Source organism: Arachis duranensis, chromosome 6 (genome assembly GCF_000817695.3).
Source record: "Arachis duranensis cultivar V14167 chromosome 6, aradu.V14167.gnm2.J7QH, whole genome shotgun sequence".
In the NCBI taxonomy this organism is placed as follows: domain Eukaryota; kingdom Viridiplantae; phylum Streptophyta; class Magnoliopsida; order Fabales; family Fabaceae; genus Arachis; species Arachis duranensis.
The window spans coordinates 37,083,542-37,097,838 of NC_029777.3; the positions used below are offsets into that span (position 1 = coordinate 37,083,542).

The window sequence follows — 14,297 nt, forward strand, 5'->3', positions numbered from 1 at the left end:
AACCGACAGATGATTAGCCGTGCGGTAGATGTGCCTGGTATTTTTCATCCGAGACGAGAAATTTGACAGTTGATTAGCCGAACAGAAACTGTAGCCTGGACCATTTTCACTAAGAGGACGGATGGTAGCCATTGACAACGGTGATCCACCAACATACAGCTTTCCATGGAAGGGAGCACGCATGATTGGATGAAGACAATAGGAAAGCAGAGGTTCAGAAGCAACAAAACACCTCCAAACGCTTATCTGAAATTTCCACCAATGAATTACATAAGTATCTTTATTTTAATTTACGTTTTATTTATCTTTTAATTATCAAAACTCATAACCAGTTGAATCCGCTTGACTAAGATTTACAGGATGACCACAGCTTGCTTCAAGCCGGCAATCTCCGTGGGATCGACCCTTACTCGCGTAAGGTTTTATTACTTGGACGACCCAGTGCACTTGCTGGTTAGTTGTACCAGAGTTGTGAAAAGTGTGATCACAATTCTGTGCACCAAGTTTTTGGCACCGTTGCCGGGGATTGTTCGAGTTTGAACAACTAACGGTTCATCTTCTTGCTTAGATTGGGTAATTTTATTTTATGTTTAAGCTTTTATCTTTATTTTCGAAAAAAAGTTTTCGAAAAAGTGTTCTTCAGAATTTTTAAGAATGAATTCTAGAGCTTCATAAGATATGTTGAAGCCTGGCTGGCTGTTAAGCCATGTCTAATCTTTTGGACTGAGGTTTCCACTTTCCATTGTAGAAAGGACATGTCTGTATTTGTTATGCTATAGCTTGGCTGGCCATTTGGCCATGTCTAATTCTTTTGGACCGAAGCTTTAGACTAACATTGCATGAATCCAGGAATTCTCATTAAAAATTTTAAATTTATTTTTTTTCCAAAATAATTTTTGAAAAAAAATACAAAAAAATTTAATAAAATCATAAAAACCGAAAAAGATTCTTGTGTTTCTTGTTTGACAAATTCTAAGTTTGGTGTCAACTGTATGTTTTTAATTTTTCTTAGATTTTCGAAATTCATGCATGGTGTTCTTCTTTGATCTTCAAGTTATTCTTAATAATTTTTCTTGTTTGATCTTTAAATTTTCTTGTTTTGTGTCTTTTCTTGTTTTTCTTATGCATTTTCGAATTGTTAGTGTCCCTAGTACAAAAGTTCTCAAGTTTGGTGTCTTGCATGTCTTTCTTTCCTTAAAAATTTTCAAAAATATGTTCTTGACATTCATCATGATCTTCAAAGTATTCTTGGTGTTCATCTTGACATTCAAAGTGATCTTGCATGCATTATTTGTTTTGATCTTAAAAATTTTATGTTTTGTTTCATTTTGTTATTTTTCTCTTCCCTCATTAAAAATTCAAAAGTCAAAACAGAGAAATCACAGAGAAAAAGAGCTCAATGGCGTTAAAACGCCAGTAACGAGGCATTCTGGGCATTAAACGCCTAAAATGGCTATCATTCTGGGCGTTTAACGCCAGTAAAGGTATCATTCAGGGCGTTAAAAGCCAGAATGGGCAGCATTCTGGGCGTTTAATGCCAGAAATGGCAGCATTCTGGCATTTAGAAAAATGCCCAGTAAAGAAGGATTCATGGAGTTTAACGCCAGCCAGGGTATCTGGCTAGGCGTTAAACGCCCAAAGAGAAAGTCAATTGGGCATTAAACGCCAGAATGGATAGCATTCTGGGCATTTAACGCCAGGATGACACAAGGGAGGTAATTTTGTTTCCAATTCGATTTTTTTTCAAATTTTCATGTTTTAATTCATAATTTTGAATGGCTATCTTTTTCATCCCTTTTAAATTTTAAAATCTTATCTTTTTCATATCATCTTTCATCAATCATATCTTTCTATCTTATCTTTTTCATTTTTCTTTTAATGTTTTCGAAAATCTTAAAACTAATCTTTCAAAAATCCTTTTTCTTAATTTTATTTCATATTTTCGAAAATCCTTGCTAATAATTAATTTGTTTTATTCAAAAATTTCAAGTTTGTTACTTTCGTGTTAAGAAAGGTTCAATCTTTAAGTTCTAGAATCATATCTTTTAGTTTCTTGTTAGTCAAGTCATCAACCTTATTTTTTTTCAAATCTTTTTAATTTCTTTTTCAATTCTTTTTCAAAATAAATTTCAATCATATCTTTTTAAAATTTTAATTTCAAAATCTTTTTCTAACTTCTTATCGTTTCAAAATTTATTTTCAAATCTTTTTCAACTAGCTACTTGACTTGTTTGTTTTCATTTTAAAAAGTTTACTACTTCTTATCTTTTTCAAAACCACCGAACTACTTTTCCACTTCTAATTTTCAAAAATCACTAACCATCTTCTTCAAAAATATTTTTACTTAACTAATTATTTTAAATTCTAATTTTATTTTATTTCTTTTAATATTTTCGAAACTAACTTAATTAATTAAATAAAAATAAAAATATTTTTCTTTTCCCTCTTCTTAAAATTTGAATACTCTCTCTCATCTCTTTCTGTTTATTTTATTTAATTGCTAACACTTCTCTTCTACTTATAATTTGAACCACTCTCTCTTCTCTCTATTCGAATTACTCGTCTCCTCTCTCCTCTCATTCTTCTATTCTTCTATTCTTATACTCACATAAAGGAATCTCTATACTGTGACATAGAAGATTCCACTACTCCCTTTGTTATCTTCTTTTTCATATGAGTAGGAACAAGGATAAGGATATTCTTGTTGAAGCTGATCCTGAACCTGAAAGGACTCTGAAGAGGAAGCTAAGAGAAACTAAAGCACAACACTCCAGAGAGGACCTTATAGAAAATTTTAAAAAAGAAGCAGACATGGCAGCCGAACCCAACAACAATGATGGAGCTACAAGGAAGATGCTTGGTGACTTTACTGCACCAACTTCCAACTTCTATGTAAGAAGCATCTCAATTCCTGCAATTGGAACAAATAACTTTGAGCTTAAGCCTCAATTAGTTTTTCTAATACAGCAGAATTGCAAGACACTGTTAAAACCAATGGGGTTGATCCCGAGGTCTACAGACTTATACTTTTCCCTTTTGCTGTAAGAGACAATGTTAGGATATGGTTGGACTCACAACCTAAAGAAAGCCTGAACTCTTGGGAAAAGTTGGTCAATGCTTTCTTGGTCAAATTCTTTCCACCTCAAAAGATGAGCAAGCTTAGAGTGGAAGTCCAAACCTTCAGACAGAAGGAAGGTAAATCCCTCTATGAAGCTTGGGAAAGATACAAGTAATTGATCAAAAGGTGTCCTTCTGACATGCTTTTAGAATGGAGCATCTTATGTATATTCTATGATGGTCTGTCTAAATTGTCCAAGATGTCATTGGACCATTCTACTGGTGGATCTCTTCATCTAAACAAAACCCCTGCAGAAGCCCAGAAACTCATTGAGATGGTTGCAAATGAAATAACCAGTTCATGTACACTTCTGAGAGAAATCCTGTGAATAATGGGGTGACTCAGAAGAAAGGAGTTCCTGAGATTGATACTCTGAATGCCATATTGGCTCAGAATAAAATATTGACTTAGCAAGTCAATATGATTTCTCAGAGTCTGACTGGATTGCAAGCTAAAGACGCCTCCTCTGAAGGAGAAGCTTATGACCCTGAGAATCCTGTAATGGAAGAGGTGAATTACATAGGAGAATCCTATGGAAACACCTATAATCCTTCATGGAGGAACCATCCAAATTTTTAATGGAAGGATCAACAGAAGCCTCAACAAGGTTTCAATAATAATAATGGTGGGAGAAATAGGTTTGGCAATAGCAAACCTTTTCCATCATCTTCTCAGTAACAGACAGAGAATTCTGAGCAAAGCCTCTCTAGCTTAGCAAACATAGTCTCTGATCTATCTAAGACCACCCTCAGTTTCATGACTGAGGCACGGTCCTCCATAAGAAAATTGGAGGTACAAGTGGGTCACCTGAGTAAACGAATTACTAAAACTCCTCCTATTACTCTACCAAGCAATACAGAAGAGAATCCAAAAAGAGAGTGCAAGGCCATTAATACAACCAAAATGGCCAAACCTATAGAAGAGGAGGAGGACGTGATTCACAGTAAGGAAGACCTGATGGGATGTCCACTAGACTGCAAGGAGTCCCCTATTGAGGAACCACAGGAATCTGAGGCTCATCTAGAGACCATAAAGATTTCACTGAACTTACTATTACCATTCATAAGCTCTAACGAATATTCTTCCTTTGAAGATGACAAAAATGTTACTGAAGAGCATCTTGCTCAATATCTAGGAGCAATCATGAAGCTGAATGCCAAATTATTTGGTAATGAGACTTGGGAGGATGAACCTCCATTGCTCATCAATGAACTAAGTGCATTGGCTCAGCTGAAATTACCTCAAAAGAAAGAGGATCCCGGAAGGTTGTTGATACCTTGCACCATAGGCACCGTGACCTTTGAAAAGGCTCTGTGTGACCTAGGATCAAGTATCAACCTCATGCCACTCTCTGTAATGGAGAAACTAGGGATCTTTGAGGTACAAGCTGCAAGAATCTCACTAGAGATGGCAGACAAATTAAAGAAACAGGCTTATGGACTTGTAGAGGATGTCTTGGTAAAGGTTGAAGGCCTTTACATCCCTGTTGATTTCATAATCCTAGACACTGGGAAGGATGAGGATGAATTCATCATCCTTGGAAGACCCTTCCTAGCCACAGCAAAGGCTGTGATTGATGTAGACAGAGGAGAGCTAGTCCTTCAAGTGAATGACGACTACCTTGTGTTTAAGGCACAAGGATCTTCTTCTGTAAACATGGGGAAGAAACATGAAAAGCTTCATTCAATTCTCTCCATGCAGAGTTAATCAAAGCCCCCACATTCAAACTCTAAGTTTGGTGTTGGGAGGCCACAATCATACTCTGAGCACCTATGAAGCTCTGTAAGATCTTCCTGTCAAGCTATTGACATTAAAAAAGCGCTTATTGGGAGGCAACCCAATTTTATTTATCTATATTAATTACTCTTTTATTTTGTTTTCCATTGTTATTTTATGTTTTCTTTAGGATGATGATCATGTGGAGTCACAAAAACAACTGCAAAAATTAAAGAAAAATAAAAAATAGCATCAAAATGGCACACCCTGGAGGAAGAGCAAGGATACCAAAATGGGCGTTTAATGCCCAGCCTGGCACCATTCTGGGCGTTAAACGCCAGAACTGGCAGGCAAATTGGCGTTTAAACACCAGTAAAGGTAAACGCCCATCCTGACACCATTCTGGGCGTTTAAACGCCAGAACTGAAAGGAAGACTGGCATTTAAAAGCCAGAAAAGGGCATCAGTCTGGTGTTTAAACGCCAGGAATGGCACATAGAGGGCCTTTAACGCCAAAAAGGCGCAGGGATAAAAAATCCTTAACACCTCAGTATCTGTGGACCCCACAGAATCCCCACACATACCCCACCTCACTCTCTCTCCTCTTCACACTTCTCCATAACACTCTACCCAAAACACCACTCACCTATCAAATCTTACCCTCTTCCCCATATTCCCTTCACCACTTACATCCATTCCCTAATTCCCATAAACCCATCATACAATCCACCTACCACTACCCACTCAAATTCAAACAATTTCTCTCCCAAACCCACCCCTTCTCACACGAACCAACTCCCTCTCTTACCCTATAAATACCCCTCATTACTCCTTCATTTTCACACATCACATACACTCAAAACCCCCTTTGGACGAACCCTCTCAAGCCTTCATCTCCCACTTTTCTTCTTCTTCTACTCTCTTCTTTCTTCTTTTGCTCAAGGACGAACAAACCTCTTAAGTTTGGTGTGGAAAAACCCTTGCTTTTTAATTTTCCATGACCATTAATGGCACCTAAGGCCGGAGAAACCTCAAAGAAGAGGAAAGGGAAGGCAATTGCTTCCACTTTCGAGTCATGAGAGATAGAAAGATTCATCTCAAAGGTCCATCAAGACCACTTCTATGAAGTTGTGGCCAAGAAGAAGGTGATCCCCGAGGTCCCCTTCAAGCTCAAAAAGAGCAAATATCCAAAGATCCGACATGAGATTAGGAGAAGAGGATGGGAAGCTCTCACCAATCCCATTCAACAAGTCGGAATCTTAATGGTTCAAGAGTTCTATGCTAAGGCATGGATCACAAAAAACCATGATCAAAGTATGAACCCAAACCTAAAGAATTGGCTCACAATGGTTCGGGGGAAATACTTAGATTTCAGTCTGAAAAATGTAAGTTTGGCATTCAACTTGCCAATGATGCAAGAAAATGCACGCCCCTACACTAGAAAGGTCAACTTTGATCAAAGGTTGGACTAAGTCCTCATGGACATATGTGTAGAAGGAGCTCAATGGAAGAGAGACTATAAAGGCAAGCTAGTTCAACTAAGAAGGCTAGACCTTAAGCCTGTGGCTAGAGGATGGTTTTGGAGTTCATCCAACGCTCTATCATTCCTATTAGCAACCGATCCGAAGTAACTATGGATCGGGCTATCATGATCCATAGCATTATGATTAGAGAGGAAGTGGAAGTTCATGATATCATACCTCTAGAACTGTACAAAGTGGCTGACAAGCCCTCCACTTTGGCAAGGTTAGCCTTTTTTCATCTCATTTGTTACCTATGCAGTTGAGCTGGAATTGTCGTAGAGGAAGACATCTTCATTGAAGAGGACAAGCCCATCACTAAAAAGAGGATGGAGCAAACAAGATAGCCCACTCATGGACCTCAACAAATGCATAAGGAAGTCCCTCATCAAGAAATCCCTGAGATACCTGAAGGGATGCATTTTTCCTCCACACAACTATTAGGAACAACTCAACACTTCTCTAGGAGATTTGAGTTCCAATATGGAGCAACTAAGGATGGAGCACCAAGAGCATTCCATCATCCTCTGTGAAATTAGAGAAGACCAAAGAGCCATGAGGGAGGAGCAACAAAGGCAAGGAAGAGACATTGAGGAGCTCAAGCACTCCATAGGATCTTCAAGAAGGAGAACTAGCCGCCATCACTAAGGTGGACCCGTTCTTTAATTTTCTTGTTATTTGTTTTCTATTTTTCAATTTTTTTATGCTTTATGTTTGTCTATGTTTGTGTCTTTATTACATGATCATTAGTGTCTAGAGTCTATGCCTTGAAACTATGAATGTCCCATAAATCCTTCACCTTTCTTAAATGAAAAATGTTCCTAATTACAAAAGAACAAGAAGTACATGGATTTCGACTTTTATCTTTAAATTAGTCTAATTATTTTGATGTGGTGGCAATACTTTTTGTTTTCTGAATGAATGCTTGAACAGTGCATATTTTTGACAGTGAAGTTTATGAATGTTAAAATTGTTGGCTCTTGAAAGAATGATGAACTAAGAGAAATGTTATTGATAATCTGAAAAATCATAAAATTGATTCTTGAAGCAAGAAAAAGCAGTGAAAAACACAAGCTTGCAAAAAAAATAAAGAAAAAGAAAAAGCAACCAGAAAAAGCCAATAGCCCTTTAAACCAAAAGGCAAGGGTAAAGAGGATCCAAGGCTTTGAGCATCAGTGGATAGGAGGGCCCAAAGGAATAAAATCCTAGCCTAAGCGGCTAAATCAAGCTGTCCCTAACCATGTGCTTGTGTTATGAAGGTTCAAGTGAAAAGCTTGAGACTGAGTGGTTAAAGTCGTGATCCAAAGCAAAAGAGTGTGCTTAAGAACTCTGGACACCTCTAACTGGGGACTCTAGCAAAGCTGAATCACAATCTAAAAAGGTTCACCCAGTTATGTGTCTGTGGCATTTATGTATCTGGTGGTAATACTGGAAAACAAGATGCTTAGGGTCACGGCCAAGACTCATAAAGTAGCTGTGTTCAAGAATCAACATACTGAACTAGGAGAATCAATAACACTATCTAAATTCTGAGTTCCTAATGGATGCCAATCATTCTGAACTTCAAGGGATAAAGTGAGATGCCAAAACTGTTCAGATGCAAAAAGCTACTAGCCCCGCTCATCTAATTGGGACTAAGTTTCATTGATATTTTGAGATTTATTGTATATTTTCTTCTTTTTATCCAATTTTGTTTTTAGTTGCTTGGGGACAAGCAACAATTTAAGTTTGGTGTTGTGAGGATAATTTATACGCTTTTTGGCATTATTTTTACATAGTTTGTAATATGTCTTAGTTACTTTTTAGTATATTTTTATTAGTTTTTATGAAAAAATAACATTTCTAGACTTTACTATGAGTTTGTGTGTTTTTCTATGATTTTAGATATTTTCTGGCTGAAATTGAGGAACCTGAGCAAAATTCTAATTCAGGGGCTGAGAAAGGACTGAAAATGCTGTTGGATTCTGACCTTCCTGCACTCGAAGTGGATTTTCTAGACCTATAGAAGACCAATTGGCGCGCTCTTAATTGCATTGGAAAGTAGACATCTTGGGCTTTCCAGAAATGTATAATAGTCTATAATTTGCCCGAGATTTGATGGTCCAAACTGGCATCCAAACGCCCACTAGAGACCCTTTTTCTGGCGTAAAACGCCAGAACTGGCACCAAAGCTGGAGTTAAACGCCCAAACTGGCACCAAAACTGGCGTTTAAACTCTAAGAAGAGCCTATGCACGTGAAAGCTTCAATGCTCAGCCCAAACACACACCAAGTGGGCCCCAAAAGTGGATTTCTGCACTATCTACACTTAGTTACTCATTTTCTGTAAACATAGTTTACTAGTTTAGTATAAATAGCACTTTTTACTATTATATTCATATCTTTAGATCATTTTTGAGACTAACAGATCACTTTTGATCTCTTGATCACATTTTGGGGGCTGGCCATTCGGCCATGCCTGGACCTTCATCACTTATGTATTTTCAACGGTGGAGTTTCTACACCTTATAGATTAAGGTGTGGAGCTCTGCTGTTCCTCAAGAATTAATGCAAAGCACTATTGTTTCTCTATTCAATTCACGCTTATTCTTATTCTAAGATATTCACTCGTACTTCAACCTGATGGATGTGATGATCTGTGACATTCATCATCATCCTTCCTTATGAATGCGTGCCTGACAACCACTTCCGTTCTATCTGCAAGAGCTTGAGTGTGTGTAACTTGGCCTCCTGGTTCATGACGTATGGTTGCCTCTCCTGACAACAAAGCCTTCCATTCCGTGAGATCAGAGTCTTCGTGGTATAAGCTAGAATCAATTGGCAGCATTCTTGAGATCCGAAAAGTCTAAACCTTGTCTGTGGTATTCCGAGTAAGATCTGGGATGGGATGACTATGACGAGCTTCAAACTCGTGACTGTTGGGCACAGTGACAGTGTGCAAAAGGATCAATAGATCATACTCCAACACGATCGAGAACTGACAGCTGATTAGCCATGCAGGAAACCGTAGTGGATATGTTTTCACTGAGAAGACGGATGGTAGCCCTTGACAACGGTGACCCACCAACATACAGCTTGCCATGGAATGGAGTACGCATGATTGGATGAGGACAATAAGAAAGCAGAGGCTTAGAGGGAACAAAGCATCTCCATACGCTTATTTGAAATTCCCACCAATGAATTGCATAAGTATCTCTATCCTATTTTATGTTTTGTTTCTCTTTTAATCATCAAAACCTCATAACCATTTGAATCTGCCTGACTGAGATTTACAATATGACCATAGCTTACTTCAAGCCGACAATCTCCGTGAGATCGACCCTTACTCACGTAAGGTATTACTTGAACGACCCAATGCACTTGCTGGTCAGCTACGCGGAGTTGTGAGAAAAGTTTGAATTCATGATTTCGTGTATCACTTTTCGGTGACTCTCTCATTTCTTAGCGAGCCAAGAAGCAAATGTTCACTGCTCGATCAAACACCGAAGCTGAATATTGTGCTCTTGCTGACACCACTATTGAGGTTGTCTCAATTCGTTGGCTTCTCAATTACTTCGGTACCCTTCAGTCGTCCCCAACTGATGTTTTTTGTGACAACCGTAGTGCTATTCAGATTGCTTATAATAATGTTTTTCATGAACACACCAAACACATAAGATTGATTATTACTTTGTTCGGTAACGTCTCCTTATTGATGCTGTCCGTCTCGTAGCTGTTAGGACTTTGGATCAGACTACTGATATTTTTACGAAGACTAATCATCCTACTCATTTTTGGACTCTAGTGCCAAACTCAAGATGGTATCCATAGCTCCCACTTGAGTTTGAGGGGGATGTTAGAGTATAATTAAGATCAATTAAATCAGTTAGTATCAATTATAATTATTTAGCATATCTATATATTTATTGTAGGATGTTATTTCTTTATTACTTTGATTCTTCTACCATCTATATATAACTTTGTATATTATATTATTTCAAACTACACTCAATAATAATTTTATTTTCTTCAATTTGGTTTCTTGTTTTTAACAACAAACTTGGAGTGCATAACATACATACTTGCCATTATCAAATAAGTGACAATAACACTATAAATAAGGCTATTTTTTTTTAGAAATAAAAGAAAATTGTGTGTAATTCAATATAATGGTGAATTGGTATATTTTATTATATGAATTTAATTTTGTTTATTTTAAATAACAAATTAGATTCTCAAATTTAAGTAATAATAAAATTTATAGAGAGATTTAAAGGTCAGATTCATAATGCACAAATCAATGGGTCTGATCTGTGTTAAAATAATCTTTTATATTGTAAAATAAATTAGAGGTCCGATTTGTATATGTAAAAAAATTTTAATATTAAAATACAAATTTAAAGGTTAGATTTGTATGTTTAAAACAATTTTAAATAAAAAAATAAATTTAATCTTTAAATTTGCATATTTAAAAGAAAATTTAAAAATTACTAATTTTCAGATTTGTGATTTTCACCTAAAAAAATACATCAAATTTTAATATTATTAAAAAAACACTACTCGAAGAGCAATACCAAAATTAAAAGGCGTAATGGCGTATAAATGAAGAGTGTGCCGCATTCATTCATCCATACACATTGGCCACTTTCCTTTTCATTACGGAGGCCACTTTGATAAACACATCAAAAACGTCTTTTTTTAGTGTCATATTGCTATTGGACGAAATATTAAACCGGTCAATAAAATATTTTGATTAAACCAAAATAAAATCGGTTGATTATAAATATTAGATCCGATTTGATCCGATCGGTTTACATAATCTGAACCAAATCATATTTAAATTTTTTATCAAAATGACAAATATATTCTTAACTTTTATTTTGCAGACATTTAAATCTATAAAAATATAAAATTACAATTAAGTCCTTTTTTTTGGTAATATAATTAAGTCCTTAAAAAAAACCCTAAACTCTTGGTAGCCCAAGCCCAAGCCAAGACAAACCCAATCACAATGGCTCACCAATTTCTCAATCTAACCCCAAAAAACCCCTAGCCCCAGCAATCAGCATCTCCTTCGTCTCATCTCTCTGCTCACTATCGCGATCTCAAGCTTTCTCCCTCTCTCGTCTCGGGTCTCGCACCCAAGGTTTTCGTCGCTCTCCGTGTCGCCAGTCGTCACCATCTTGCACTCAGTCGCACTCGCACGCCTTCCCTGAGCTCGTTGTCGCCGGCGGCAGAAGCACCCAGACCCGGGACTGGTCGTCGTCGTCGTCGCTCCATGGCTCCTCACCGTTTCGGACTTAGTCGTGCGCCTTTTCGCGCTTGTCGTTTCCAGCGGCAGAAGTAGCCGGTCCCGAGGTTGGTTGTCGTTGTCGTCTTCATACTTTGAATCTCGCCGTCAGCTTCCTCCCCGCCCTCAGATTCCTTCGCCCAACCAGAAGCTGGTCCCTGATTTGGTGATTTCCAATAAATTCCTCTGGTCTTTTTTTTCAGTTTTGTTGCCCTAATTCATCACTGCATTTGAATTTGTTGCTGAAAATATAACTGAACAACTTTTTATTTTTGCTGAAAATCATCATTGTCGTGAATTTGTTAGTATTTAATTATTTATTACCACCGAACCTTGAATAATTTGTTGAGCTAGTTTCTTTGTTGCTTAAAATCATTACTAAGATGAATTTTGTACTGAATTTGTTGCTGTCATGCTCAAATAATTACTTAGCTAAATGTTTTTGTTGCTGGAAATGTGAGTTGAATATATTAGTGATTGCACCTTGAATTTGTTGTTGTCTTGCTAAATAATCACTTAGTGCATGAAAACGAATGTTAAAGGGAGATCGCTGCTAGAAATTAATATTTCTCCTTTTTTCGATAATTTACTGTGTAATATCATGCTTAGTTATGCTTAGAGCAGGACAGATCTGCATGGTTGTTCATTTTTTTCGATGATTTGCTATTTGTTACATGTCTTTGGTTGCTATAAACATGAGCTAAATACATATGATTCATTGGTTAAAAATTTTTCTTATTTTTTCTAAGCTTTCTCTAGTCTTTAAGGCGATTGTTTACACTTTTTTAGTCTATATTTTATCCCATTGATGCCCGTCTCCCCTGGTGTTTATTGTTTGCTTTTGACATGTGTTCTAAGACTGAGTTTTGACCTTCATCTTAAACAGAGATCCTGCAAATGTCTATTAGTTTTTAACTTGATTGCTTATAATTCTTAGCATGATATACCTCTCAAATCTATAAGCTGCTGTTCTGTTGCACAAGGTTTGTTGTAGTTCTTTTTGTACAACTTTTGGTAGGACTTAATAGTCTTTTCTTGGTCATGTAGGACTAATACTATAATGGTTGGAGGTTCTGTAGGTAGTTCTTATCAAATTCCTTATATATAATAACACAAACTATGGTCAGTTAGATGAAAATCAAGATTTAGAACTATTTAAGTAGCTATATAGTATAGTCACTTCAAACTAATTGTTCATTGAACTGAATGTAGAATCCAATTGTTAACAATTTCTACCTTTATCAAGTTTCAATTAATTTATGGTACCTATATGTTTGTTGAACTATCGACATCTCCAATTTTCCAGGGCCATTATGTCAGTAATAATTTACAACGGCCAGTTCAAGGAATACAACTTAAGCGTTGATGCCCACAATGATCTAACTTGGTCTCTGGGACGTGAATTCAATCTTTTGACAGTGACTCTGGACAAGGCTGTCATTTCATGAGTGGCAAATAGTGGATGCATGTTAGCATGATATAGTTAGGAAAACTTGAACTACCATTGCCGCTCTTTTTCTATCCAAGGAAACAGTCTACATCTGCTGACATGACTGTTATAACATATATGGAGGAATTATCGTTGTAAATTTGTTCTATTTTTCCTCCCAAAAATGTATAGTCTCATTTTTCTGAGATACAACTCGGTCGCAGCTGATGATATGTTGTATTTATGGAGTATAAAATTATCTATAATAAAGAATTTTACTGGCCTCAATTAACGAAATATGGGGATTTAACGAAATATGGCAAAAGTGCCTCCATTCAATCCGAGTATAGTTATTTGGTTACATCTCGTGGTTAATGTTGTTAGCCTCTGGTCTAAAGCTCTAGTGTAAAGCTTTGAATCTTTTAATTTGTTAAATCATGTAAAGGGAATTCAATTCAGTCAGTTATAAGATTTCAAGTAAAATTTTATCAAAAAGATAGATATTTAAAAAATTATATTTAATATTAATTTTATAATATTTAAATTAAATTATGTTTTTAAATCTTCGTTATATAATAAATTTAAAAGATAAATATTTAATAAAATCAACATTTGAAATTAAATATTTCTTTTATATTAAAATACAAGATGGATAAAATAAAATAATTATCTCGAATTATATAAAGAAGAGCCACAGACTTCTAAGTTACGTTCAATATTTGTTTTTTTTTATATTTAATATACCTTAATCTTACGAGAAAGAATATGATTTTGTTATTTTATGTGATTTTTTATTAATTTTTACCATAAATATGATTAAATCTAACAAAAAATACGAAAGGATAAATTCGAAACAAAAAATAACATTCTTCAAAATAACAAAAAATATAAGTGTTATCTAGCGTATATGTATTCTATCGAATTTTGTTTGGTTTTACTTTTATTTTGTTTTATTCTATACTTTTGTGTGAATTAAAAAATAATGTTCCTAATATATGAATAATGTTAAACACAGTAAACTAATTTTGCAAAGGAAAAAATTTCAGTTGCTATAAAAGACGGGTGTATAAATAAACATTAACGTACCTATTAATCCAATTTTCAAAAAAATGTATAATAATAAATGAGATGTTAATTATTATGATGATTATTTCATATTTTGATCAAGAGGTTTTAGAATTGAGTCTTAGAAACAAAAATTTGTACCTTTTCATAAGTTATATAATTAAGGTTATTTTAGGAAAAAA

At 35.7% G+C, this 14,297-nt stretch overlaps 1 non-coding gene across 1 annotated transcript; it reads right to left on the reverse strand.

Moving 5' to 3' along the window:
* Positions 1 to 3,155: 3,155 nt before the first annotated feature.
* On the reverse strand, positions 3,156 to 3,263 carry LOC127739840 (small nucleolar RNA R71). Its single transcript, XR_008000582.1, has one exon. It is a non-coding gene; the product is annotated as a small nucleolar RNA R71 (small nucleolar RNA).
* Between the last annotated feature and the right edge of the window lie 11,034 nt (positions 3,264 to 14,297).